This window comes from Amblyraja radiata, chromosome 4, assembly GCF_010909765.2.
Source record: "Amblyraja radiata isolate CabotCenter1 chromosome 4, sAmbRad1.1.pri, whole genome shotgun sequence".
In the NCBI taxonomy this organism is placed as follows: domain Eukaryota; kingdom Metazoa; phylum Chordata; class Chondrichthyes; order Rajiformes; family Rajidae; genus Amblyraja; species Amblyraja radiata.
Window position 1 is genome coordinate 100,538,836 of NC_045959.1, and position 26,134 is coordinate 100,564,969.

A 26,134-nucleotide genomic window follows, 5' to 3' on the forward strand; every position below is an offset into this window, starting at 1 on the left:
ATATGTGTGTATGTAAGTGTATGTGTATGCATATGTGAAAGGCACATCGGGTGTTTCGGTTCTCACAACATCAGACACCCTCGCCCAGGCGACCCAGCCGGGATTGATACGGCCCTGATTTGCATCCCAGCATTGATTGGCCCTCTTCTTTGCCAGCCCCGTAATGCCCAACTGGTTGAGGTCTTTGCAGAGTGAGCGTCCTGCAAAGCCTCTACAGCCCACCTCTATGGGCTCATATTATGTCTTCCAGTCGCTGTCCTGGCACATCTCTACCAGTTCCTGGTACTTTGCGCGTTTCCTCTCATTAGCCTCTTCAATACGCTCTTCCCAGGGCACTGTCAGCTCCAGAATGATCAGCTGTTTTGTCACTTCGGAGGTGATGATCATGTCTGGCCGGAGTGATGTTACTGTGATGTGCTGTGGAAATTTCAGCTGTTTGCCCAGATCGACGAGCAGCTGCCAGTCAGTGGCTGTGTAGAGGAGGCCCGTCCTTGTTTTTGGTTGTGGTCGCGGCTTCTCTCCTGCTTTGACGAAGGTGATTGATTTCTTTGGGGCGTGGTGGTGTTTGCTGTTACCGATGGCAGTGGCTATGCTCTCAGCAACCACCTTGAGCACCTGGCCATGGCGCCACCGATAGCGAGCTTGCCCAAGGGACTTTGGGCAGCTGCTGAGGAGATGTTCTGATGATCCTCTTCCAGAGCAAAGTGGGCAGGAAGGTATCTCGCTCTTGCCCCAGATGTGGAGGTTTGCTGGGCTTGGTAGGGCATCGTAGACAGCTTGGACAAAGAACGGGGCACGTTGGAAGTCTTGCCTGCATGATGTTTGACCAGGTAATCCTGTGCTGCGGTATGCTCTCCCACCTTGTCCACGCTCCCTGCTGCCTGAGCCCCATCGTCCTGCTCGCACGCTCTTCCTCCACACCTGCTCGGACCTCTTCCTGGATTAGATGGTGTCTCTCCTTGCCCTGGGCCTTGCCAACCGGTGCCTTAGGGAAGTATCCCAAACCCGCTCTGCCAGTTGCCATGACTACCACCAATGCCTTTTACCTTAGGCGTGACTGCCACCTCCACTGCTTTCTCCGCCCTCCATTTCCTCCCTGTTCTCGCCTCAATGGCAGCCGATGACACCTTCTGGTCCCTGGAGTCCCTGCACTGCAGAGCTTCTCTTGTTCGCGCCACCATGAACTCTTCCGTGAGGCCACTGAATGGGAGCTGCAAGATGTTACTGGTCCTATACAGTGCAGCACTGTTGAGGCTGTGGGGAAGGCCAAGCCACCTGCGGAGAAAGCTGCTGATCTTCCTTTCGAGGGACTCAACTGTGGTCAATGGAACAGCAATGTAAACCAGCAGAGGCCACAGGACTCGGGGCAGGATGAAATGCTGATAGATCCAGGCCTTGAATCTGCCTGGCAGACCTGACTTATCGACTTTGATGAGACAGGCTTCAAGGTCTTCGATGGACTTTTGAATGGCGGCAGAGTCTTTCAGAGTTGCGTCTAAAGGCTTCCCCAAACTCTTGACAGGTTGCTCAGTGATGGAGGGAATGGCAGTTCCGGATAGTAAGAAGTGGAATCTGTCAGTCACCTTCCCCTTCTTCAGCACCATGGACCTTGACTTTGTTGGCTTGAAACTTATCCCTGCCCAGGTGATAAGTTTCTCAAGACCTTGTAGGATCCACCTACTTCCTGGGACCAGTGTTGTGGTGATGGTCTTCCATAAACGTTCTTATTGGGGGCTGTCACTAATTCAGTATTTACTTTATTGTCATTTCACCGAGTACTTGCATACACAGAAGAAACAAAAAAATGTTCTCATCAGTTTTTGTCAGTGCAATTAATAAAAACAGAAATAAATACATACAACTTAAAAATGATCATATCTAAAATAGACCTAATTGAACTAAAAACAGACATTCAAACCGAACAGTGACTTCACCATGACTGGTGTCTAGCTGTCATGGTGTTGGGCGAGGTTAGATGTGGGGGTGCATGTGTATGGGGAGGGGACACAGTCCATTAACCATTTTTATTGCTTGTGGGAAGAAGCTGTGGAGCATCCTGCTGGTTCTGCAACTGATACTCCTGTACCTCTTCCCAGATGGCAGAATGGAGAAGATGTGGTGGGATGGGTGGTAATAATAATAATAATAACTTTATTTATAAAGCACTTTAAACAACTGCAGTTGCCACAAAGTGCTGTACATGAGAACTCATGGACAAAAAGCTATTACAAACCATTAAAAACCGTAAAACGAAGGACTATAAAAAACACACTAAAAATTAAAAGACATTAAAAGCACTAAGAACAGGAGCAATGTCTCAGCCAGTGTCGAAAGCCAAAGAATAAAAATGAGTTTTTAGGGAGGATTTGAAGATGGACAGTGAGGGGGCCTGTCTGATGTGCAACGGCAAGGTGTTCCAGAGTGCCGGAGCAGCAACAGAAAAGGCTCTATCCCCTCTGAGCTTCCGCTTAGACCTTGGTACCTCAAGGAGCAGTTGATCAGCTGACCTGAGGCACCGGGCAGGAGCATATAGGTGGAGCAGCTCAGAGAGGTAAGGCGGGGCGAGCCCATTCAACGATTTGAAAACAAATAACAGAATTTTAAAATGAACTCGAAAGTGCACTGGGAGCCAGTGAAGGGAGGCCAAAATTGGCGTAATGTGCTCCCTCTTTCGAGTTCCGGTCAAAAGGCAAGCGGCAGCATTTTGAACCAGCTGGAGACGAGCCAATGAAGCTCGTGCGACTCCAGAGTAGAGTGCGTTACAGTAATCCAGCCTAGATGTAATAAAGGCATGGATTACTGTTTCAAAATGCTGCCGCTCGAGGATGGGCTTCACCTTTGCCAGCTTCCTTAGGTGAAAGAAGCTGGACTTAACCACCGCGCCTATTTGTTTATCTAGTTTAAAATCACCGTCCATCCTAAAACCCAGGTTTAAAACTGTTGGCTCTACGGACAATGCCAGTGGACCCAAGTCAACAAAGGGAGGTTCACGGCAGCCATTGGGGCCAAACAAAATCACCTCTGTCTTTTTTTCATTAAGTCCCAGAAAGTTTAAGGCCATCCAGGACTTAATGTCCTCAAGACAGGACAGAAGTGATTTTAGAGAATAGTCGTCTTCTTTCCTGAGTGGCATATATAACTGGCTATCATCTGCGTAAAAGTGAAAGGAGATGCCATGCCTTCGTAAAATTGAGCCCAGAGGAAGTAGGTATAAAGAGAAGAGCAGGGGCCCTAAAATTGAGCCCTGTGGAACCCCATATGCCAAGGGAGTGGAGGAGGATTCAAAGCCAGCAAGGCTTACACGCATGGTTCTGTCTGCCAGATAGGACCTGAACCATCCCAGGGCACTGCCACAAATGCCCACTTGGCGCTGTAATCGGAAAATTAAAATTCCATGGTCCACTGTATCGAAGGCGGCAGATAGGTCCAGCAAGACAAGAACCACATAATTACCGGAGTCGTTTGCCAGGAGGATGTCGTTAAAAACCCTTAGCAGAGCCGACTCTGTGCTATGCATAGCTTTGAATCCAGACTGGAAAACCTCCCGAATATTGTGCTCATCCAGGAAGAGTTTCAGCTGAGCATAAACTACTTTCTCCATGATTTTAGAGATAAATGGCAACTTGGAGATCGGCCTAAAATTGGCCAGAACAGTTTGGTCCAGGCCGGGCTTCTTAAGTAGTGGTTGCACTACTGCATGTTTAAAATTTACGGGGACAACCCCAGAACACAAGCTACTGTTTATGATGGCGAGAACCGACTGCCCTATACTCGGGAAAACCTCTTTAAAAAGAAGAGGAGGGACAGCATCACAAGGGGAACCCGACGGCTTAATATGCCTAACCACATCCTCTAGACCTGAAAATGTCAGAGGCACAAAGGGTAAGGGTCCTTAATGATGTAGATGGCTCTGCAGATGCAGAGCTTCTGGTAGAACTCCAACAGGAAAGGGAGTGGGGCACCAATGATCCTACTGGCTGCCTTCACTGTCCTGTTTAGCTGTCTTTGTTCGTAGGCCTTGCAGCTCCCAAACCAGGAAGTGATGCCGTAGGTCAGTATGCTTTCAATGGTACCCCTGTAGAAGGTTGTTAGGTGCATTGGCGGAAAACTCGGGGGGGCCAGAGGGGATGTGTCCCCTCCATGTTTTCAGAGGTGGGGGACTGTCCCCCTCATGTTACAAGCTTTGTAAGGTATGTCGGGTTTAATTTTGTTCGTTTAAACTCGTTTGTTTCGAGTCGAGACATTCGATTCGAGTCGTTCGGCCATCACTGCATTCCTCTGACAAAAAAACCGATGTGCTAACTGTCTTTGTGACTGTTAACTGCTAACTGCTATCGATCCACTATCCTGCATCCTTAGTAATTATTATTGTGTCACATTGTTTTCGTGTCAGAGGAATAGAATGGAGTGTTAAATGCCTCGATGCATCTGAGTTTTAATGACATTGTTTATTGTCTATCTCCCGTTAATTTTATTCAAAGGAACGCGAAATACTTGAAGCAAGGTCCGTTCACGAAAACGATGTGTTAACTGTCAGTGTTAATTGCTGCATCGAAATCCATTCATTACTCCTCATAATATAATTGTGTGAACTGACCCTACACCAAGTATGATGCGTTCCTTTGAATACAATTAACGGGAGATGTGTTTTTAAAATGTCAGGCGCGGCACAATTATCATTTGAACTTTGGAGGCTGATTTGTGAACATCGAAATGTCTGACGGTCCAATACGGAGATGTTTGAAGAGAAGGCATCCAGACGGGCGGTTGTAGTCAATAATACGGACTTCTTCTTCTTTCGTGTGGCATGCACAGCTTAAAGTTGTAGGACAACTTGTTCTATTTGATCTTCTGTTTGTGCACGTCTAGTTGATTGCATTAGTCGAAACAGGGCGGACCACGTGAAGGTTGTAATCTTCCACCCCAATAATACGGTAACCAAATTATATTTATTCATTGCCAGAGAGGACGATGTAAACATAGTGAGGTTAGTGAGCAGCCTCTAACATTAACCGCACCTCGTACTGTTCTGTTGTGTAGGAAGGAACTGCAGATGCTGGTTTACCTCGACGATAGACACCAAAAGCTGGAGTAACTCAGAGGGTCAGACAGCATCTCTGGAGGGAAGGAATGGGTGACGTTTCTGGTCGAGCCCTTCAGACTGAAAATGTTTCGACCCTTCTTGGCTGAGTTACCCCAACTTTTTGGGTCTAGTAAGATTGTTTTATTCCCTTAATTTATCTCTCTTCAAAACGTTGGTAAACTTCTAACACAAAGATTAGGTAAATTGAACATTAACGTTATTTTTCCCCCCGACAACAAGGTCCATAGACCAGAGGGATAGCCGTGTGTGTCTCTCTACTCACCCAGTATGTCCGTCAGAGTAGCCGTCCCACCGTCGCGACTTAACTGTATAAAAAGCAGCGGCTCAAAACATCACCCCTTTCACACTCACCCCAGTCCTGGGAAACAACGTTTTCAGAGCCCTACAGTCACCCCAGCCCGACAGCTCCAGCAGAAGCCTGGCTGATGGCAACGTCATAAGTTGTGCTCGAACCCGGGCTCTGGCGCTGTGGGGCAGCAACTCTACCACTGTGCCGCCGCGCCACCTAACTTAGTGACATTGAGACGCAAGAGATTGCAGGTGATGGAATCTTGAACAAATAAATAATAAAATACTGGAAGACCTCCAACATTTTTGTGTTTGGCAAAAAAACATATTTATTCATATTTCTGGCTGTTATTGACAAGGCCAATGTCCTTGACCGAATGGCTTGCTCGCCCATTCCAGAGTCGGTCACGTTACGGGCGACCAGGAATTGCACGTGTATCACACTGGGCAAAGATGTCAGATTCCTGCACAGAAGCAAGAGAAAACCAGGTGTTTTTACAGTCGTCTGTCATAGCTTTGTTGACACCATAACCAATAACAATTTACATCCCATCGCCGCCCTGGTGGGATTTCAACTTCAGTCTTTTTAAAAAAAAGATTTTTTTATTAGAAGTAAGTACAGTAATGTGGCACCAAGGTGCCTAATATATATTGGCATGTTACATTTTATGTACAGCTTCATTTTTTTTTATTAATAAAAGAAAGAAAGAGAGAATAGATAATTAAAAAATAGAAAAACGTGTGATGTATGGTGTGTGAAAAGGAAAAGGGAGGAAAGAGAGAAAGTGGGGAAAAAAAAGAGAAAAAAAGAAAAAGGAGAGAGAAAGAGAGAGAGTAGTAAGTAGGAGATTACAGGAGATAGGTATTTATATTCTTGACCATCCTTCACCTAGTCCTGAAACAATTGTTTTTTTCGATTTTGTTGCACCATATGCTTCCAAGAAGTCGATAAATGGAGACCAACTCATTAAGAATTGGTCTGATTTATCTGTTAGGAGGAATCGCATTTCTTCAAGATGTGCTGTGTCCAACATGTTTAAAATACACATTTTAAGCATTGGTACGGGTGTATTTTTCCAAAATTTAAGTATATGTTTTTTTTGCCATTATTAACCCATAATTTAAAAATGAATTTTGAAATGTGTTCAATTTGTTCCCGTCTCCCGTTACTCCAAGTATAATCATTTCAGTGTTAGGCTCCATTTTTATCTTGAATAATTTTGTAAATATTTCAAAGATATCGCTCCAGAAGTTTTATGCAGGAAACAAAAGAGTGTGTTATAGTGGCATTTTGAGATAAACATTTATCACAAATGGGAGAAGTATTTGGATAAAATTTATTCAGTCATTTGGACTTCAGCCATTTGATTGTAACTGCGTGTCTCTGGAGGACATATATCGGGTATAATTACGTTAACCGCCGTGGCATTCCGGTATCTCAAGTTGGGAATACTGGGAGGCTGGAAACCCAGTGATAGATGAGCCGCGCTTCCCATTACCTGGGAAGACAAACGCGTTCATCCCATCCCAAAATGTCCGCTGCGCTCTAGCTGGTCGTGTATGGAAGCTGTGTGGGAAAGAACTGCAGAGGCCAGTTTACACCGAAGGTAGACTCAAATAGCCGGAGTAACTCAGGCAGCATCTCTGAAGAAAAGGAGTAGGAATAGGAATAATCTATTGTCACATGTGACGAGGCACGGTGAAATTATTTGCTTGCATACACAATGTATACGAATAGCAGTCACCTACGGCGCTGACAAAGTTACGAAGCACGCCGCTCTTCCTATTTATTGTCTCCCACATTTCGGGTCCAGACCCTTCTTCACACTACTGAAATTTCTGGGCCTCTTTCCCCACTGTCCTTCATATTCCCTATTTAGTTTTTAGTTTTACAGATACAGCATGGAAACAGGCCCTTCGGCCCAGCGATCCCCGCACATTGACATTTACATCAAGCCCATTAACCTACCCACGTCTTTGGAGCTTACACCATTTTCTTATTTGACCTATATGTTAAAACTTTCACGGTGTAAATATCAGCTGGATATTTAAAATCACCTTCATTTATTTATCGGTATTTTTTGGCATTCAGGTCTGGGGCGGGTTACCGAGCGGAATATATTTTTTGTCCACTTTTTTCCCCTACAGCATAGCTGCATGAATTCTCAGGACTGTCGGGACTGCGCCAACCGGGCACAGAGTTTTAATTTTTGATATGTGTTTGCCGTCCGGTCTTGTGTTTAGTTAAGTGAAACGTGTCATTATTCATATCGGGACGCCTTCTGCTTCGGGAGCTCTCCGTTAACGCCAAGCAGTTGAGGAGAATTGACTCCAATATCACAGAGACTGATGCATTTTAACGATGGGCCGTGCCAAAACAACAGTTGGCAATGTATGCACGGTAGATGTCACTTTGCGTGGGAAACGAGGTCTCCAGGGAGACGGACGCAAAGTGCTGGAGTAACTCCCCTGGACAGGCAGCATCTCTGGACATTTATAAAGCATTACATTTTGGAACACAAGGAACTACAGAAGCTGGTTTACGAAAAAATGCTGGAGTAACTCAACGTGTCAGGCAGTATCTGTGGAGAACATGGGCAGGTGACGTTCCGGGTGAAAGAAGGGTCTAAAGTTTGAAGAAGGGTCCCGACCCGAAACATCACTTATCCAAATTCTCCGGAGATTACTAATCTTCCACAGATTTAAAAAACACTGGACATCATGCTGGACAGTGGACAACATAACATACGACAGGACAAGCTGCTTGAAAGTGTCCTGTCCTATATTATATTGTCCAGCATGATGTCCAGTGTTTTTTAAACCTGTGGTACAGAACAGCAGTAATCGGGATTTTGTGGCAGACCTATTACAAAAAGCCTTAAAATTGGATCACAAACCTTCACTTGGTCGAGCTCATAGAGCGCAGCAACGTCGTATACAAGATGATGCCCATCCAAGACAAATTATCGTAAAAGTGCAACTGGATCATGAATTTGACGATATAATGAAGAAAATTGTTCGAGGCGGACAGCTCCTCTTTGAAGGTGTGAGATTCAGTATTTACCGAGATTATCCGGCAGAAGTCTTCAAGAAAAGAGCGCTGTTCACTGAGACAAAAAGAATATTGAAGAATGTACCTGATTTGAGATACAGCTTGCTTTATCCCGCAAGATTAAGAGTCTCCTACAAGTCCAAGGAGCACTTTTTTACAGACCACGAAAAAGCACTGGAATATGCCAAAGAAGTCGGTAACATGACCATAGACTGAAGAATTTACATTACTTCTTAGGAGTCAAGGACTAACAGGACCGCCAGATCTAAAAGGACCTTTAAAGTTCTTTCAAGAGCTTTAAGGACATTCGGAAACCGAAATCGACGGAGGACATTGGATAAAACCGTGATCTTTGTAATTTTTTTTTTTTTTTTGTTTACTAATCATTATTATTATCTGTATATTCATATCTAACTATATATGTAACAACTAATACTTATTAAATATCCATATTACCACTAAAATTATTAACATTAACATTTCTCATAAAAAGTTAATACTGTATATGATTGATAACAATGATTAATAATTAATAGTCTTCGATTAACGTAGAAATGAATTACATACTTATATTATATAGGAAGATATGCAAGAGGTAAATTAGCCTACGTCATAATAAAGTTTGACGGTTTTTCTCTTTATTTTTCAATTTAAAATTAAATTTATAGATTTAGCGAAAAAATTAATATGATATGTAGAGAATAATAACGTTGTGAATTTTTGCTGTCCTTGAACTTTTCTGCAGGGTTGCGTGCTTATGTATGTATACATATGGGTATATATATATATATATATATATATTGTGTGTGTGTATGTATGGGTATGTAAATAAGTTTGTTACTCCCAAAGAAGTTATTTGAATGTTAGAAATAATCTTTTTTTTTTCTTCGGGCACGGAGCTGGGAATTTTTTTTTTTTACAAAGGCTACGGAAGTCTTTAGAATTCTAGCCACGTTAGTGTGGCTATCACTAACTACACTAATTGTAGATGTAGTTCTTTTTCTTTCACCCTACACTAACCAACTCTATCACTTTCTTCACTTTAAATATTTTTATAACTTAATGTTTGAATGGAAAAATAAGACTAATACAAGGAGATGTGTTCGGAAGAGCGACGTATATGATTTTAAATTCATCTATTTGAGGTTCGGGAGCAGGGTCAGGTTCTATGTGTTGTACCTTCTGCTCGGTTATAGACCACCTTAGAAACAATATGCAAGATGTTAACATGACAAGAGGGGGTCAGGGAATAACATTTTGTCGTTGGAATGTCAAGGGAATCAATGAACCAATTAAGAGAGGTAAAGTTTTGGCACATCTAAATTTAATCAAAACAGATATAATATTTCTTCAAGAAACACACCTTAAAAAGGAATCTCAACATAGACTTAAAGCTAAGTGGATCGCTGAATCATATCATTCCTCCTTTTCCCACAAGTCCAGAGGAGTTGCAATATTAATTCGTAAAGGAATACCTTTTACGAACTCTTCAACAATAGTGGATATTGATGGTAGATATATTATATTAGTTGGAGAGTTAAATGGAGAAAAAGTGATTCTTCTAAATGTTTATGGGCCTAATTTTGATAACCCCACGTTTTTTAATAAAACATTTAATAAAATTCCTGAATTTACACAATATAAATTAATAATTGGAGGAGACTTCAATTGTACATTAGATTCATACTTAGATAGATCATCAAGGCAAAAAAAAGTAAAATCTCAATCAAGTGTATTTTTAAATTCATTTATTAATACCACTAATATTAAGGATGTCTGGAGAATAGAAAACCCAACTGGACGGGAATATTCATTCTACTCACCAGTACACAAAACATACTCAAGAATAGATTATTTTTTAGTTGACTACGTTTATCCCATTTATTTATAATTCAAAATACCATAACATTATAATCTCAGATCATGCACCTGTAACATTCATGATTAAATTAAATGGAATGTCCGAGAAACAAGCATATTGGAGATTTAACCCACAAATTTTGAACGAAAGATCATGCCAGGAATATATTATTAAACAGATTCAAATATTTTTTGAGGTAAATGACAACCCTGACACACCTACTTCTCTTATGTGGGAAACGTTCAAAGCTTATGTTCGAGGTACATTAATTTCTGCTCAAGCATTTTATAATAAAGAGAATAGGATTAAGCAACAAACATTGGAAAGTGAAATCAAGCAACTAGATATAGAAAATGCGAGAATGCCATCTACTTTAAAACATAATAAAATTGCTGTATTGAAATATAAATTAAATAAAATGTATTCAGAACAAGTAATAAAACTTTATCAAAAAACCAAACAACTACATTTTGAATTTGGAGACAAACCACAAAAATTATTAGCACGTCAGTTACGAAAAATGGAAGGGGAAAAAATAATTCATAAAATTAGAACAGAGACAGGAGAATTATTAAAAATGCCCAAGGACATAAATGATAGATTTCTCCAATACTATCATAACCTTTATTCAACTAAAACCGTAGCACAATCAGAAGGAATAGCAGATTTTTTAATAAAATGTAATTTAAAAGGTTTAGATTCAAACGATAGAGAATTATTAGAAAGGGAGATTACGATAAAGGATATTGAGGAGTCTATTGGCTCTTTAAAAAATGGTAAAGCAGTAGGACCAGATGGTTTAGGCTCCGAATTTTACAAAACATTTTATGATTTGCTTTGCCCACGTTTACAAAGACTGTATGAGTATATCTATACTCAACAGAAACTTCCAGACACTTTAAATGAATCTATAATAACACTTATTCCTAAAGCTGATAAAGATCCGGAAGACCCGGGATCATACAGAGCAATTGCACTTTTAAATACAGATCAGAAAATATTAACTAAAATACTAGCGCATAGATTAAGTACAGTGATGAATAAATTAATACACCCTGACCAAACAGGCTTTATTCAGAAACGGTACTCATATTATAATTTAAGAAGATTATTCAATATTATATATTCCAAGAGAATTATTAATGAAGATCTAGCAATAATCTCACTTGACGCTGAAAAAGCATTTGATCAGGTCGAATGGTCTTATTTATTTTCGGTGATGGAAAAGATGCAGCTAGGGGAGAAATTCTGTACATGGATAAAACTGTTATATACAAATCCCACGGCTAGAATATTTACAAACCAAAGGTTGTCATCTAAATTTAGCCTATCTAGAGGTTGTAGACAAGGATGCCCGTTATCTCCATTATTATTTGCGCTCGCTATTGAGCCACTGGCAGAAAGAGTTAGGGGGCATCCGGAAATACATGGGTATAACACAAAGGACACAGTGAATAAAATTTCTCTATACGCAGATGATGTATTAATTTACATTACAAAACCAGAAATTAGTATTCCAAACTTATTAAAGCTAATAACCCAATTTGGTTCACTTTCAGGATACAGAATAAATTGGAATAAAAGTGAAATTATGCCAATAAGGGAACATAACAAACAGATAATACAACAATTTCCATTTAAAATAGTAAATGAAAAATTTAAATATCTAGGTATTTATGTAACTAAGATATATACATCATTATTTAAAGCAAATTTCCCCCCATTACTGAACAAACTACATAAGAATATTCAATACTGGAAAACACTTCCTATCTCAATGGTTGGCAAAATTAATGCCATAAAAATGATTTTTTTACCGCAAATATTATACCTTTTTCAGACAATTCCGATATATCTGGCAAAAAACGTTTTTTTTTAAATTGGACTCTATTGTTAATGATTTTATCTGGGATTATAAGAATCATAGGATAAACAAAAGACACTTGTGTAAATCAAAAATAAATGGAGGCTTGGTTTTACCTAATTTTTTGTTTTATTTCTGGGCAGTTAATATCAAAAATATGAATTTCTGGTTGGAAGAAATAGATCATCAACCAGACTGGTTAAAAATGGAAAAGGAAGATTGTTTACCTTTTGATATCGGTTCGATATTATTTGCTACGTCTAAATTAAACAAAAAAATTTATAGGGAAAACCCTATAATATTTAGTGCTATACGAATTTGGAAACAATTAAAAAGGACATTAAAATTTGATAATTTATCACTTTTTCTTCCAATTGTGAATAATCCTTTGTTTAAGCCTTCATGGTTGGACGGGGGTTTTACACAATGGAAGAATGATGGAATTAAAAATATGGGACAACTTTACAAGGAAGGCACTTTTCTGACATTTCAGGAGTTGCAACAGACTTATGGACTTCGAGGAAATGATTATTTCAGATATCTTCAACTTAGAGATTATGTAAAATCGAACTCTCAAAATTTTCGAATTAGAAATTCATAAATTCTTGATGAATGTTGGAACAAACATCCTAATACAGAAAAATTAATATCTTATATATATAATACCTTATTAGACAGTGACATTCCTTCGACAGACTTACACAGACAAACATGGGAAAAAGAATTAAATCAAGTAATAACGAAAGATACTTGGGAAGAAAGTTTGCAACACATACATCAGTGTTCACTAAACGCCAGACATTCTCTAATACAATTTAAAGTAATACATAGGTTACATTATTCAAAAACAAAACTACATAAAATTTTTCAACATATCTCACCTATATGTGATAAATGTCAACATTTAGAAGCTACATTATCTCATATGTTTACAAACTGTATAAAAATTAAAAAATTCTGGGTAAATATTTTCAGTATAATATCTAAAGTAACCAACACACAATTGGACCCAGATCCAAAATTAATAATACTCGGAATATTAGAATTAAATCAAACATTTAGAACAACACAAAGAAACTTTATTGATTATAGTTTAATAACAGGAAAAAAATTAATTCTAAAATTTTGGAAAGGCCCTACGGCCCCCACAATCAAAATGTGGATTATAGAAATGACGGAGACCTTAAACGTGGAAAGAATCAGATTCTCCCTGTTGGACAAACAGGAATTATTCGTTGGAACAGTCTCCTTTTATTGATTACTTAAAGGGTCAGAATAGTTCAGCACAGGAACCTGACTAGCACTCGGGCTAAAGAATGGATGAAATGCTATACTTTGAAATGTACGAATATATCTCGAATTAAGTTTTTTATTTTAATAAATTTTTCCATTCTTCTTTAACTATCTTTTTACTTTTTTTTTTTGTTTTTTTTTTTTTTGTTTTTCTTATCTTTCTTATCTTTCTTTACTTCACCTATCTCTTTAGTTCTATCTAGTTTAAAAAAAAAAAAGGCAAAAGGTATTGGAGACAATGTAATAATAATTGACAATATTATCAATTTAAAAATGTAAGACTGTAATGATGTAATAGGTTATGTACCTATCTCCAATAAAAAATATTTTCAAAAAAAAAAAAAGAACTGCAGTAATTGACTCATTCGAACGAGTAGAGACATCCACGTCGCGGGGCTGGAAACTGGAAGAATCCTGAGCTAATTACCGTTCACAGAGGCGCACGGTTGAAGCTTCCGATGCCTCGCGTGTGTGTTTGAGTGTGCGCATGCGCGCGCGGCCGCCAAGAAATTGTGTCCCCCCTGGCCCCGGTCCCCTCCATGTTGTGACAGCGTGTTCCATCTCTGGTTAGGTGAACAGTAGGGAGACCTGTTTTCCTGAGTCTCCGGAGGGGGTGGAGCCGCTGCTGTGCTCTTTTGATGACTGCTGTGGTGTTGGTCGTTGAGGTCAGGTCGTCAGCTAGGTGTCGTGCACCAGACTTGGTTAGGGGGCCTCTGCATTCCACCTCGGCTGACTTGGCCACCATGTTCATGGCAAGAGCAAAAAAGAATAACAGAAATGGTGCAGCCCGTCATTCCTTTTCCAAGCTGATGCCAGTCTGATGTTTCTAACCCAGAAGTCACCCTCAGCCTGAAATTATGGTAATAATCCAGGATCAGGACCTTGATCTTGCTGAGAACATGGTGTCGGTGTAGTGCAACCTCAACCAGTTGGTGCGGTATGGACCCGTAGGCATTGGCAAGGTCCAACCACAGAACAACTAGGTCGCCTCTGTTTTCATGTGCTTCTCTAATGAGCTGCGTGACTACTCCAGTGTGCTCCAAGCAGCTAGGAACTCCTGGAATCCCACCCTTCTGCACTGGGGGGGTCGATGTAGCTGTTTTTGAGAAACTCAGTTAATCTCCAGGAGACAATGCTGGGAAAACACCTTCCCTTCGATGCTCAGCAGTGAGATTGACCGGAACTGATTGATGTTCTTTGAGTTTTCCTCTTTCGGGATCCAAACTCCCTCAGCGCACCTCCACTGGTCAGCTACTCTCCCCCTTCGCCATACCACCTTCAAGATCTTCTATAGGTGTCGAAGGAGCTCTGGGTAGCGCTTGTACACTATGTATGGTACGCCACTAGGGCCTGGAGCAGAGGCTGAGCGTGCCGCCTTGATGACCTCCTTCAGACTCGGCTCCCTCAGATTGAACTCTGTTGTTGGGGGGGGCCTGGGCTGATGAGAGCTTGGTTGGGTTCGAGCTCCTGTTCCCTCATTGGATCACTCAGGGGGTCATGGAGGAAGCGATTTACTTCACCTGTTGAGCACATGAGGCGGCCACTGCACTTGTCCCCAAGTAATCGCCTGGTAAAGACAAAGGGATTGGAAATGAACGCAGCTCGCTCCCTAGCTCTCTCTCTTCCTCTTCTCCTGTATCACTCTGCTCTGCAGAGGGTCATAAGCCTTTTCCTTAGGATGTTTCGTAGGTCGGCCAAAGCTTGCTTCTCCTCTTCGGTAGATGTCTTGCACTGGTTTTTGAGGGTTCGAAGCTCCAGCAGCAGTTGGTGGCCCTGCAGTTCATGGTGTCGGTCGGGTGGGGAACGTTTTCATGTTGGAATGCCGCATCAAGTTAGCTGTAATCTAATAAGGCCGCATCCAAGAAACTTCAACTAGATATACTTCAAAATGTACATTATTTTGTTAAAATAGCCCTCATCACTTACTAATGTTTTAATTGTGGCCATCAGTCGGGAAGGATTATTTTGTTGAATTTTATTTAACTCTTTGGTATTTTAAATACATTCATTTTAAGATTAAAATAAAAATAATAAAAGACGAACAAAAACATATAATAAAAATAAAAGGATTTGTTCTACAAAATTTGGATTCATTCAAAAGGCCGCACTTAATGGCCTAGAAAGCCGCAGGTTCCCCGCCCCTGGTCTAGGTGGTGGGCTTGATGTTACCTTTCTCGCGATGGCCAAATATTTCCGATGCATAACTGACTATGATGGCAGTCATTGTTTGGAGTCGGCAATCTATATCTCCTTTGGCTGTGGCTTGAATGATGTTGGTCACATCTTTGTCAAACTGCAGCCATTCATTCCGGTTGCTGGCTGGGGGCCACTCAAACCGTTGCTGTGGGACTATGCAGGGGTTGGGAGACTCTAGTGCGTGGAGGGACTGGGCTCTGTGGGGTGAGTCCTGGCCGGGCTCCTCCTGCGTCTCACCAGGTTCAAGGCCTGTGCGCTGCACCTCCTTCTCCGAGCATTTCATTCTTGCCTGATGGATTTTTAGGCCACGGTGGTTCTTTCACAGCTTTCCGCTGTGTATGTGTGTATATGTATATATGTGTGTGTGTATATGTATATATATATGTACTAGACTAAGTGGGACCCGTTGGGTCCCAGCATCACACGGGAGGGCTGGTCACCCAACGCAATATTCCAGCCCTCAACCAATTCCAATATTGCGCGCCAGTGGGGGGGCTTTCTGTTGCGCTAGTATGGGTGTTGTGGGCCGAAGGTACTAGTTTCCAGAGGGCTAGTATAGACATTGTGGGTCGAATGGATGCTTGGGCTGGCAGCTCAGTCACTGAGGCCTGGCAGTACAGTCACTCGGACCTGTCAGGCTGGCAGTATGAGAAACTGCCAGAAATTCTGCCCAAAACTGGTGACAGACTGTGAGAGAGAAGGGGGAGAGGGTGGACTGAATGGATTATTGGGCTGGCAGTTCAGTCACTTACGGCTGTTGGGCTGGCAGTTCTGTCACTTACAGCTGGTGGGCTGGCAGTTCACTTACTCACGGCTGGTGGGCTGGCAGTGCAGTCACTCATGCCTGGTATGCTGGCAGTTCATTGTCACCCCTCCTCCCTTCATACCCCCCCCCCCCCCCACTCTGCTCCTTGCCATTCCCCTCCCCCCCACACATTCAGTCCATCTCCCTACAACTTCCCCCTATGCACTCTTAGCGGCTCTCCCACAGAGCAGCCATTCCTGCCTATTTGGTTCCCATTGTGATGAAGAACACGCAGGCATGAAAAGTGGAAAAAGGATTTATTAAAGTCTAAATTGTGAATTACTCTTAAAATATAAGAACAATTTAAATGTTAAAGATGAAAATTATTAAGTTCTTGTTGCTCACTGCCTCTTGATGGCTATTTGCTGTTGATAAAAAAAAGAGACAATTTTAATATAGAGAGATTGAGCGGTTGTAATTTGTAATTCTCAATCCTCTGGACTCACTGAAGAATTTGTGCAAAACATTTTTTTGAGGCGGGGGCTGTCGGGGTGGGGTGGGGGTGGCTTCTTCTTTTGTGCGGCGTGCACAGCCTAAAGTTGTAGGACAACTTGTTCTATTTGATCTTCTGCTTGTGCACGTCGAGTTGATTGCATTAGTCGAAACAGGGCGGACCACGTGAAGGTTGCAATCTTCCACCCCGGGGGTGGCAAACGTCCTGCAGCCGAGGGATGGGGGCGGCTTCAGGAGGGTGCGCATCCTATAGCCAGGCAGAGGGCAGCGTCTTGAGGTGGGGATGCCAGGGGGGAGGGGGGGGGGGCTGACTGACTCATGGCCTCTGGACTGACAGACAATCACAGCTTGTGGACTGACTGACTTATGCCCGACTTCTGGAGTCACGTCCGACTTTTGTAAACTGAAAACTGTAACATCCACATTGAGGAACATCATCTTCCTGACAGCCATCAGGCTATTAAACATAACGAATAAGCTCTGAACTACGAAATACAAACACACACACACTCACACTCACACTCACAGACAGACTCAGAGACAGACAGGCTCTCACACACACACACACACACACACACACACACACACACGCACACACACACACACACACACACACACACACACACACACACATACACACACATATACAAAAACGCACACACAGACACTCTCTCACACACACACACACACAGACAGACAGACTCACTCACACAGACTCACAACCAATACTAAAATGACAAGTAACTTCAGAACGTGGTGAACATACAGTGTGTAAACCGAATGATTCAAACGTTTAAAGCCTCCTATAGAGGCGGCTGCTGGTGAAGCAAAAACGTGCTTTAAATAACATCCAACAAACACACTCACCATAGGCAGAGCAGTAAGCTCTCTTGAATTATTCAACGACATCTTCACTCTGTGCCTTCTGCAGTCAGCGCTAACTTGCTACGAACCGGAAATGGCGCAGTTAGTGCCATCTTGACGCTAACTGGAAATGACATCATCTGCGCCATCTTGCCACGAAGCGGAAGTCATGGAATGAGCGCCAATTTTGCAATTAAACACAGTCCTGATCTAATAAAATATTTATTTACGTTTTATCCATCCGAAAACTGTTGCAACTATTTTAAAAACCAAGGCGAGGCAAATAATTTGGCAGCAGCCACCTGACAACCAAAATTCATTTTGTGAACACAAACCTTTTAAAAGGCGAGGCAAACAATTTGGCAGCAGTCACCTGACAACCAAAATTCATTTTGTGGACACAAACTTTTTAAAAGGCGAGGCAATCAATTTGGCAGCAGACACCTGACAACCAAAATTCATTTTGTGAACACAAACTTTTTAAAAGGCGAGGCAAACAATTTGGCAGCAGCCACCTGACAACCAAAATTCATTTTGTGAACACAAACTTTTTAAAATGCGAGGCAAACAATTGGGCTGCAGCCACCTGACAACCAAAATTCATTTTGTGAACCCAAACTTTTTTAAAAAGGCGAGGCGAACAATTGGGCTGCAGCCACCTGACAACCACATCGAGGGGACTCACCATGGAGTAGACGTGCATTCAGTGTTATTCGCAGCTCAGAGAGCCGTAATCCTCTCGCTTCTTGGGTCTGGCAGAGACTGAGTGAGGCACTACACTTCCGGTTTTTATAGTCCCTCCCCCTGCCGCCAGCGGGGGCAGCAGAGAGAATGGCGAATTTGTTAAAAACATTAATATCTCTCTGATTTTTCATTTATGGGAAAAATCCTCCGGTCACGGAAGGTGGAGGGGGGCTCTGAGCAAGGTGGCCAAAAATGACGACCGTAGCTGGCGGCGTCCTCTCGGAAATTGCAGCACAGTGGGCCAAAAGCGGTCAAGATCAGACTTTTAGTAATATATATATATATATATGTATGTATATGTATATATGTATGTATATATATATATGTATGTATGTATGTATATATATATATATATGTATGTATATATGTATATATATATATATATATGTATATATATATGTATATATACAGTGGCTTGCAAAGGTTTTCATACCCCTTGAACTTTTCCACATTTTGTCACGTTACAACCACAAACGTAAATGTATTTTATTGGGATTTTATGTGATAGACCAACACAAAGTAGTACATAATTGTGAAGTGGAAGGAAAATGATACATGGTTTTCAAATTTTTTTACAAATAAAAAAACTGGAAAGTGTGACGTGCAAAAGTATTCAGCCCCCCTGAGTCAATATTTTGTAGAACCACCTTTCGCTGCAATTACAGTTGCAAGTCTTTTGGGGTATGTCTCTACCAGCTTTGCACACCTAGAGACTGAAATTTTTGCCCATTCTTCTTTGCAAAATAGCTCAAGCTCAGTCAGATTGGATGGAGAGCGTCTGTGAACAGCAATTTTCAAGTCTTGCCAGAGATTCTCAATTGGATTTAGGTCTGGACTTTGACTGGGCCATTCTAACACATGAATATGCTTTGATCTAAACCATTCCATTGTAGCTCTGGCTGTATGTTTAGGGTCGTTGTCCTGCTGGAAGGTGAACCTCCGCCCCAGTCTCAAGTCTTTTGCAGACTCTAACAGGTTTTCTTCCAAGATTGCCCTGTATTTGGCTCCATCCATCTACCCATCAACTCTGACCAGCTTCCCTGTCCCTGCTGAAGAAAAGCATCCCCACAGCATGATGCTGCCACCACCATGTTTCACAGTGGGGATGGTGTGTTCAGGGTGATGTGCAGTGTTAGTTTTCCGACACATAGCGTTTTGCATTCAGGCCAAAAACTTCAATTTTGGTCTCATCTGACCAGAGCACCTTCCTCCACATGTTTGCTGTGTCCCCCACATGGCTTGTGGCAAACGGGACTTCTTATGGCTTTTTTTCAACAATGGCTTTCTTCTTGCCACTCTTCCATAAAGGCCCGATTTGTGGAGTGCACGACTAATAGTTGTCCTGTGGACAGATTCTCCCACCTGAGCTGTGGATCTTGGCTGCTTCTCTGATCAATGCTCTCCTTGCCCGGCCTGTCAGTTTAGGTGGACGGCCATGTCTTGGTAGGTTTGCAGTTGTGCCATACTCTTTCCATTTTCGGATGATGGATTGAACAGTGCTCCGTGAGATGTTCAAAGCTTGGGATATTTTTTTATAACCTAACCCTGCTTTAAACTTCTCCACAACTTTATCCCTGACCTGTCTGATGTGTTCCTTGGGCTTCATGATGCTGTTTGTTCACTAATGTTCTCTAACAAACCTCTGAGGCCTTCACAGAACAGCTGTATTTATACTGAGATTAGATTACACACAAGTGGACTCTATTTACTAATTAGGTGACTTCTGAAGGCAATTGGTTGCACTGGATTTTATTTAGGGGTATCAGAGTAAAGGGGGCTGAATACTTTTGCACGCCACACTTTTCAGTTTTTTAATTGTTAAAAAATTTGTTATAATTTTCCTTCCACTTCACAATTATGCGCCACTTTGTGTTGGTCTATCACATAAAATCCCAATGAAATACATTTACGTTTGTGGTTGTAACGTGACAAAATGTGGAAAAGTTCAAGGGGTATGAAAACTTTTGCAAGCCACTGTATATATATATATATATATATATATATATATATATATGTATGTATATATATATATGTATGTATATATATATGTATGTATATATATATATGTATGTATATATATATATGTATGTATATATATGTATGTATATATATATGTATATATATATATATATATGTATGTATATATATATATGTATGTATATATATATGTATCTATATATATGTATCTATATATATATGTATCTATCTATATGTATCTATCTATATATATATGTATCTATATATATATATATATATATATATATATGTATCTATATATATATGTATCTATATATATATGTATCTATATATGTGTATATATATATGTTTGTATATATCTATGTATGTATATATATATGTATGTATATATATGTATATGTATATATATATGTATATATATATGTATGTATATATATATGTATGTATATATATGTATGTATATATATATATGTATGTATATATATATGTATATATATATGTATATATATATGTATATGTATTCAGAGGTCCGCCTCCTGAACCCACTTTATTAATGGGTGAGGGATGTTCCTGTGGGTTCCCCCATTTACTGAACCCCACTGACTGCCAGTGTGCAGAGTGGGGGTCACGGCCATAGTGGGACTGGGGCAGTGCCAGGCTAGGGTAAGGCTAAGGCATCTTCCACTGACAGGAAAATGCCTAACCCTAACACGCCCCCTTCCAGAGCTGCCCACGGCTGGAGCTGGAGCCGCTTCGGGACCGACTGCGGGCTCCATACCTGTGGCCCCACAGCGCTTCCACCTCGGCCAGCATGCCCTTCTGGATCATCGTGGTGATGATGGTGGGGAGCAGCACTGTCCTGCATGCCACCCAGGCTGCTTTCAGCACCCCCCATAGCGCCGACTCAGACCGCTCGCTCGCTCGCTGCAACACCGGCCTACCGACAGCCCAACCGACCACTTGCAGCACCCACTGGTGGCCCAACCACACTCACCATCCAACAGCGGTCCGGTCACTCTCATGACCTACTGGCGGCTCGGCCACTGTTACCACCCACCAGCGGCCCGACAGCCCTACCGATCCTCCGCAGCATCCATCGGCCTACCGACAAGCCCGACCAACCGACCGACCGACTGACCTTGACCCTAACCCTAGTTCTATATTTGTTATTTATCATTTTTATTTAACAGTTCACATCATAACTTTATAAAGATAAATCAATTGAAAAACAAAATTATCAACAAGGTGAGCATTACCTTTATTCCTTGGAAACCTTGCTATTGCTATTGATGTAATTAGGAGGCAGCCATGATCCCAGGGTCCTCGCTGCCTAGCGACCATGAAACAAAGCGCGGGATTGGTCAATTTGCGTCCGACCTCAATGCAAACGTGCATTGATTGGACAATTACTACTCGGAAAATTTGAAGTTTTTCTCATATTTAAACAAAATGTGCAGGTTTTGGTCTTGACGAGTTTCAGGTATGATTTATATAATATTTTTACACAATATGTTAAAAATTCAGGTAGTTCCGTGAATGGGGTAACAAACTTGAATGAAAACGCTTCTCGGCACACAGCATAAAGTAGCCCTACAGTGGGTCGGGTTGAACCATCATAAGATCGAAGAGTGTCCCTCGGGGTAACAAGTAGGTAGTCCGAAAAAGACCTATTGTAGAGGTCTACACTCAAAATAGAAACATTTATAGAATAGAATAGAATAGAATGCCATTTTATTGTCACTATACACATGTACAATGAGATTAAAAGCAGCTCGTACTCAGTGCAGAAATGTGATTAGTTCAAAAAACAAAAACAAAACAAAGGGGGGGGGGGGGTGGATAAGGTGCACAGTTCTGCGGCGCTATATACATATCTATAAAAAGACAATGGGTGAATAGAGTGAATAAATAGGATTCCTATATACACAGTATGGGTTATTGCACATATTAAAAATTACAGTTACAGTACAAATTACAGTAGGTGGATAGATGGAAGTCCGGGGGTTAGGCTGTGAAGTCAGTGCATGTGTGAGTTCAGAGAGGTTATGGCTTTTGGAAAGCAACTGTTCTTGAGTATATTTGTCCTTGTTCTGATGCACCTATAGCGCCTCCCTGAGGGCAGCAGGTCGAACAGGCCAAATGCAGGATGGGAGCTGTCCTTGATGATGTTCTTCGCCCTGCTGAGGCAGCGGGGGGTGTAAATGTCCATCAGGGAGGGGAGAGGGCAGCCAATGATCTTCTGTGCTGCCCTAACTACCCTCTGAAGTCTCTCCCTGTCTGCCATGGTGCAGCTGCCGTACCATGCTGTAATGCAGTATGTCAGCAGGCTCTCAATGGACGAGCGGTAGAAGGTCAGCAGCAGGTTGGAGTCCAGGTTGTGCTTCCTGAGGACCCTCAGGAAGTGCAGCCGCTGCTGAGCCTTCTTGATGACCGCTGTGATGTTGTCTGTCCAGGAGATGTCAGCGGAGATGAGGACGCCGAGAAACCGGAAGGTGTAGACCCTCTCCACACACTCGCCGTTGATGTATAGGGGGGCTAAGTCGGTGCTGTGCCTCCTGAAGTCGACAATGAGCTCTTTTATTTTCTTGGTGTTCAGAGCCAAGTTGTTTTCTGAGCACCAGGCTGTCAACTTCAGGACTTCCTCTCTATAGGCTGCCTCGTCTCCCCTTGAGATGAGTCCGACTACTGTAGTGTCGTCAGCAAACTTGACGATGCGGTTGTTGTTGTGGGCCGGACTACAGTCATGGGTGTAGAGACAGTATAGGAGGGGGCTTAGCACACTGCCCTGTGGGGAGCCGGTACTCAACATGCGAGTGGAGGAGAGGTGGGGGCCGAGTCTCACAGTCTGGGGCCGGTTGGTGAGGAAGTCCTTTATCCAGGCACATGTGAGAGTGGGGAGGCCGAGAGTGACCAGTTTGTCGATGAGAATGTGCGGAATGATAGTATTGAAAGCTGAGCTGTAATCCACAAAGAGCATCCGGACGTAGCTCTGCCCCTGCTCCAGGTGGCTCAGCACAGAGTGGAGAGCTACGGTGATGGCGTCTTCTGTGGATCTGTTTGGGCGATAGGCGAATTGGTGGGGGTCGAAGTCTGGAGGGAGATAGTCCTTGATGTGCTGGAGGACCAATCTCTCGAAGCACTTCGTGATTACCGGAGTGAGGGCCACGGGACGGTAATCATTTAGGCTGGTGATGGGAATAACTGCCTGGTCCAGGGAGAGGTTGAAGATTCTGGTGAAGATGCCGGTGAGCTGGTGGGCACACGCTTTAAGCACCCTACCAGGCACTCCATCCGGGCCGGCAGCCTTCTTGGGGTTCACTGCCAGGAGCACCCGTCTGACATCGTTCTCCCTTACAGTGAGTGGAGTAGTACAGGAGCCAGGTGAGGGTGGGAGCAGGGCTGTAGCAGATGGGTGCTGCTGTTGTGATGTTTCAAAGCGGGAAAAGAAGCAATTTAGCTTCTCTGCCAGCGGCGCACTCAGGTCTTCTGTCGTTGTGGCATAGCCTCTGTAGTTTGTGATGTCGTATGCCCCGCCATACCTCCCGTGTATTATTGCTGGACAGGTGGGACTCTATGCTCCTCTTATGGTCCGCCTTGGCTTTTTTTATTCCACTTTCCAGATCGGCTCGAGCAGCCCTGTACAGAGCTCTGTCACCTGACCTGAAGGAGTGTGCGGACCTGGCTGGACATCCAGGGTTTCTGGTTTGGGAAAACCCGAATGTTTTTGTCCACAGTCACGTTTCCGATGCAGAACTTGATATAGTCCAGTACCGTTCCTGTGAAAGTTTCCAGATCCTGGTGTTCGAATATGTCCCAGTTTGTCTGTATAAAGCAGTCCTGTAGTTTGGAGAGTGCATTTTCCGGCCAGGTTGTAACAGACTTTATGGTGGGCCTGGCACTGCGTCTGAGGGGGGTGTAGGCTGGGGAGAGCAGGAGGGAGAGATGATCTGACTGGCCAAGTTGGGGGAGGGGAATGGCTCTATACGTGCTTAATATTGGTGTAGACATGATCCAGCGTGTTCTCCCCTCTAGTAGAACACTTGACATGTTGATAAAATTTCGGCAGTACAGTCTTCAAGTTGGCCTTATTAAAGTCCCCTGCAATTATGTGAACACCTTCGGGGTGGGCCCGCTGCTTTTCGGTAATGGTGTTCAGCAGGAGAGAGAGCGCCGTGTTTACATTGGCGTCGGGTGGAATATACACAGCCGTGACAATCACTACTGTTAGTTCTCTCGGTAGAAAAAAAGGCCGGCATCTTACAGACATGTACTCAAGGTCAGGGGAACAATGTTTGTCTATGATTGTCCCGTTGTTGCACCAGTTCTCATGCACGTAGATACAGAGGCCCCCTCCCCTGCTCTTACCGGAGTCCATAGTCGTCTGGAGTGTTATGCGTGTGATGAAAGACATTCGAAACAGATGTCTGATGCTGGTCACCGATGTCCATGAGGTTCTGGCGGGTGTAGCGGGTGAGAAGCGATACTGAGGTCCCAGCATTCTCGACCATGCAGTCTTTGAAAGCACCTGTTGACCGAACATCCTGGCCTTTATGGAGTATACATTGTGTACACCCGGAGATTCATCGTCTACAATGCCGACAGATGACGCTTTCTTTTTCAACGACCGGCAGACTTTCGCAAAGTGATTCAGCTTTGAACTCGCATTGCACCGTTTAATGTAAGCTGGACATTCCTTGGGAGCGTGTGTCCGGCCACAATTCGGACACTGCTTGTTTGCGCAATTGTTTTTTGACTGTTTCTGAATGCCCTGCACTGGCGCTGTGTTCTTCTGGTGAGATGAATGACCAGATGCTTCCTCAGTGCTTGCCATCGAATGTTGTTTGAGCACCTTGGCATCATGCATCGCACTTTCAATTTGCACGGCTAATTCTTGTGCCTTTTCGAGTTTGAGATCGTCATCCTCCATTAGAACGCGCTCTCTGATCCGCGGGATATAAGTCTTTTCTATCAGCTGGTCTCTCACCAACTCATCAGTCGGTGCCCCAAAATTGCACTTTGCAGCTAGTTCTATCAATGAAAGAAACAAATTGCTTCACTGGTTCGCCATATCTCTGTGAACGTTGACGAAAATGGTATCTCTCTATCATCACACTTGTCTTTGGGCCAAAATATTTGCCAAGTGCAGTAACAGCATCACTGTACTTACTCGTTGCAGCACTGTCAAACTGTGCGAAGATCCGCTGTCCCTCCGTTCCGAGGCAATGCAGCAGGATCGCTCGGCGGCGAGCGTCCGATATGGCCACGCCGTCCAGGCCGCTTGGTGAAACTTTCGAACCATCGTGTCCATGGTACAGGAGGCTCTCCTGGACTTTCTAAGAATGGGGATGGGGCAGCGAGAGTTAAACTAGCCATCCTCGTCGCCAGATGTTGTGTTTGACGGATAATAACTCAATATCGACTCGTTGTGCCGTGCCAATAAGTGGGTGTATTCAAGCCAAAATGGCTGCCTGACTGATTCAGAGAAAAACATACATATAGGGGCAGAGCCCTCTTATGGTGACTGTAAGGACAGTCTTACATAGATACAACACATAGCAGTGGGTAAATAAAGCTGATGGTGCCTTTTCTCTTACTTTAGCTTGAACACCATTTAATTTTGATGCCATTACCAT

The 26,134-nt window shown here is 42.8% G+C and overlaps 1 pseudogene; it reads right to left on the reverse strand.

Annotated features, from left to right (window-relative positions):
- LOC116972586 lies at nt 1–26,134 on the reverse strand (annotated as a pseudogene).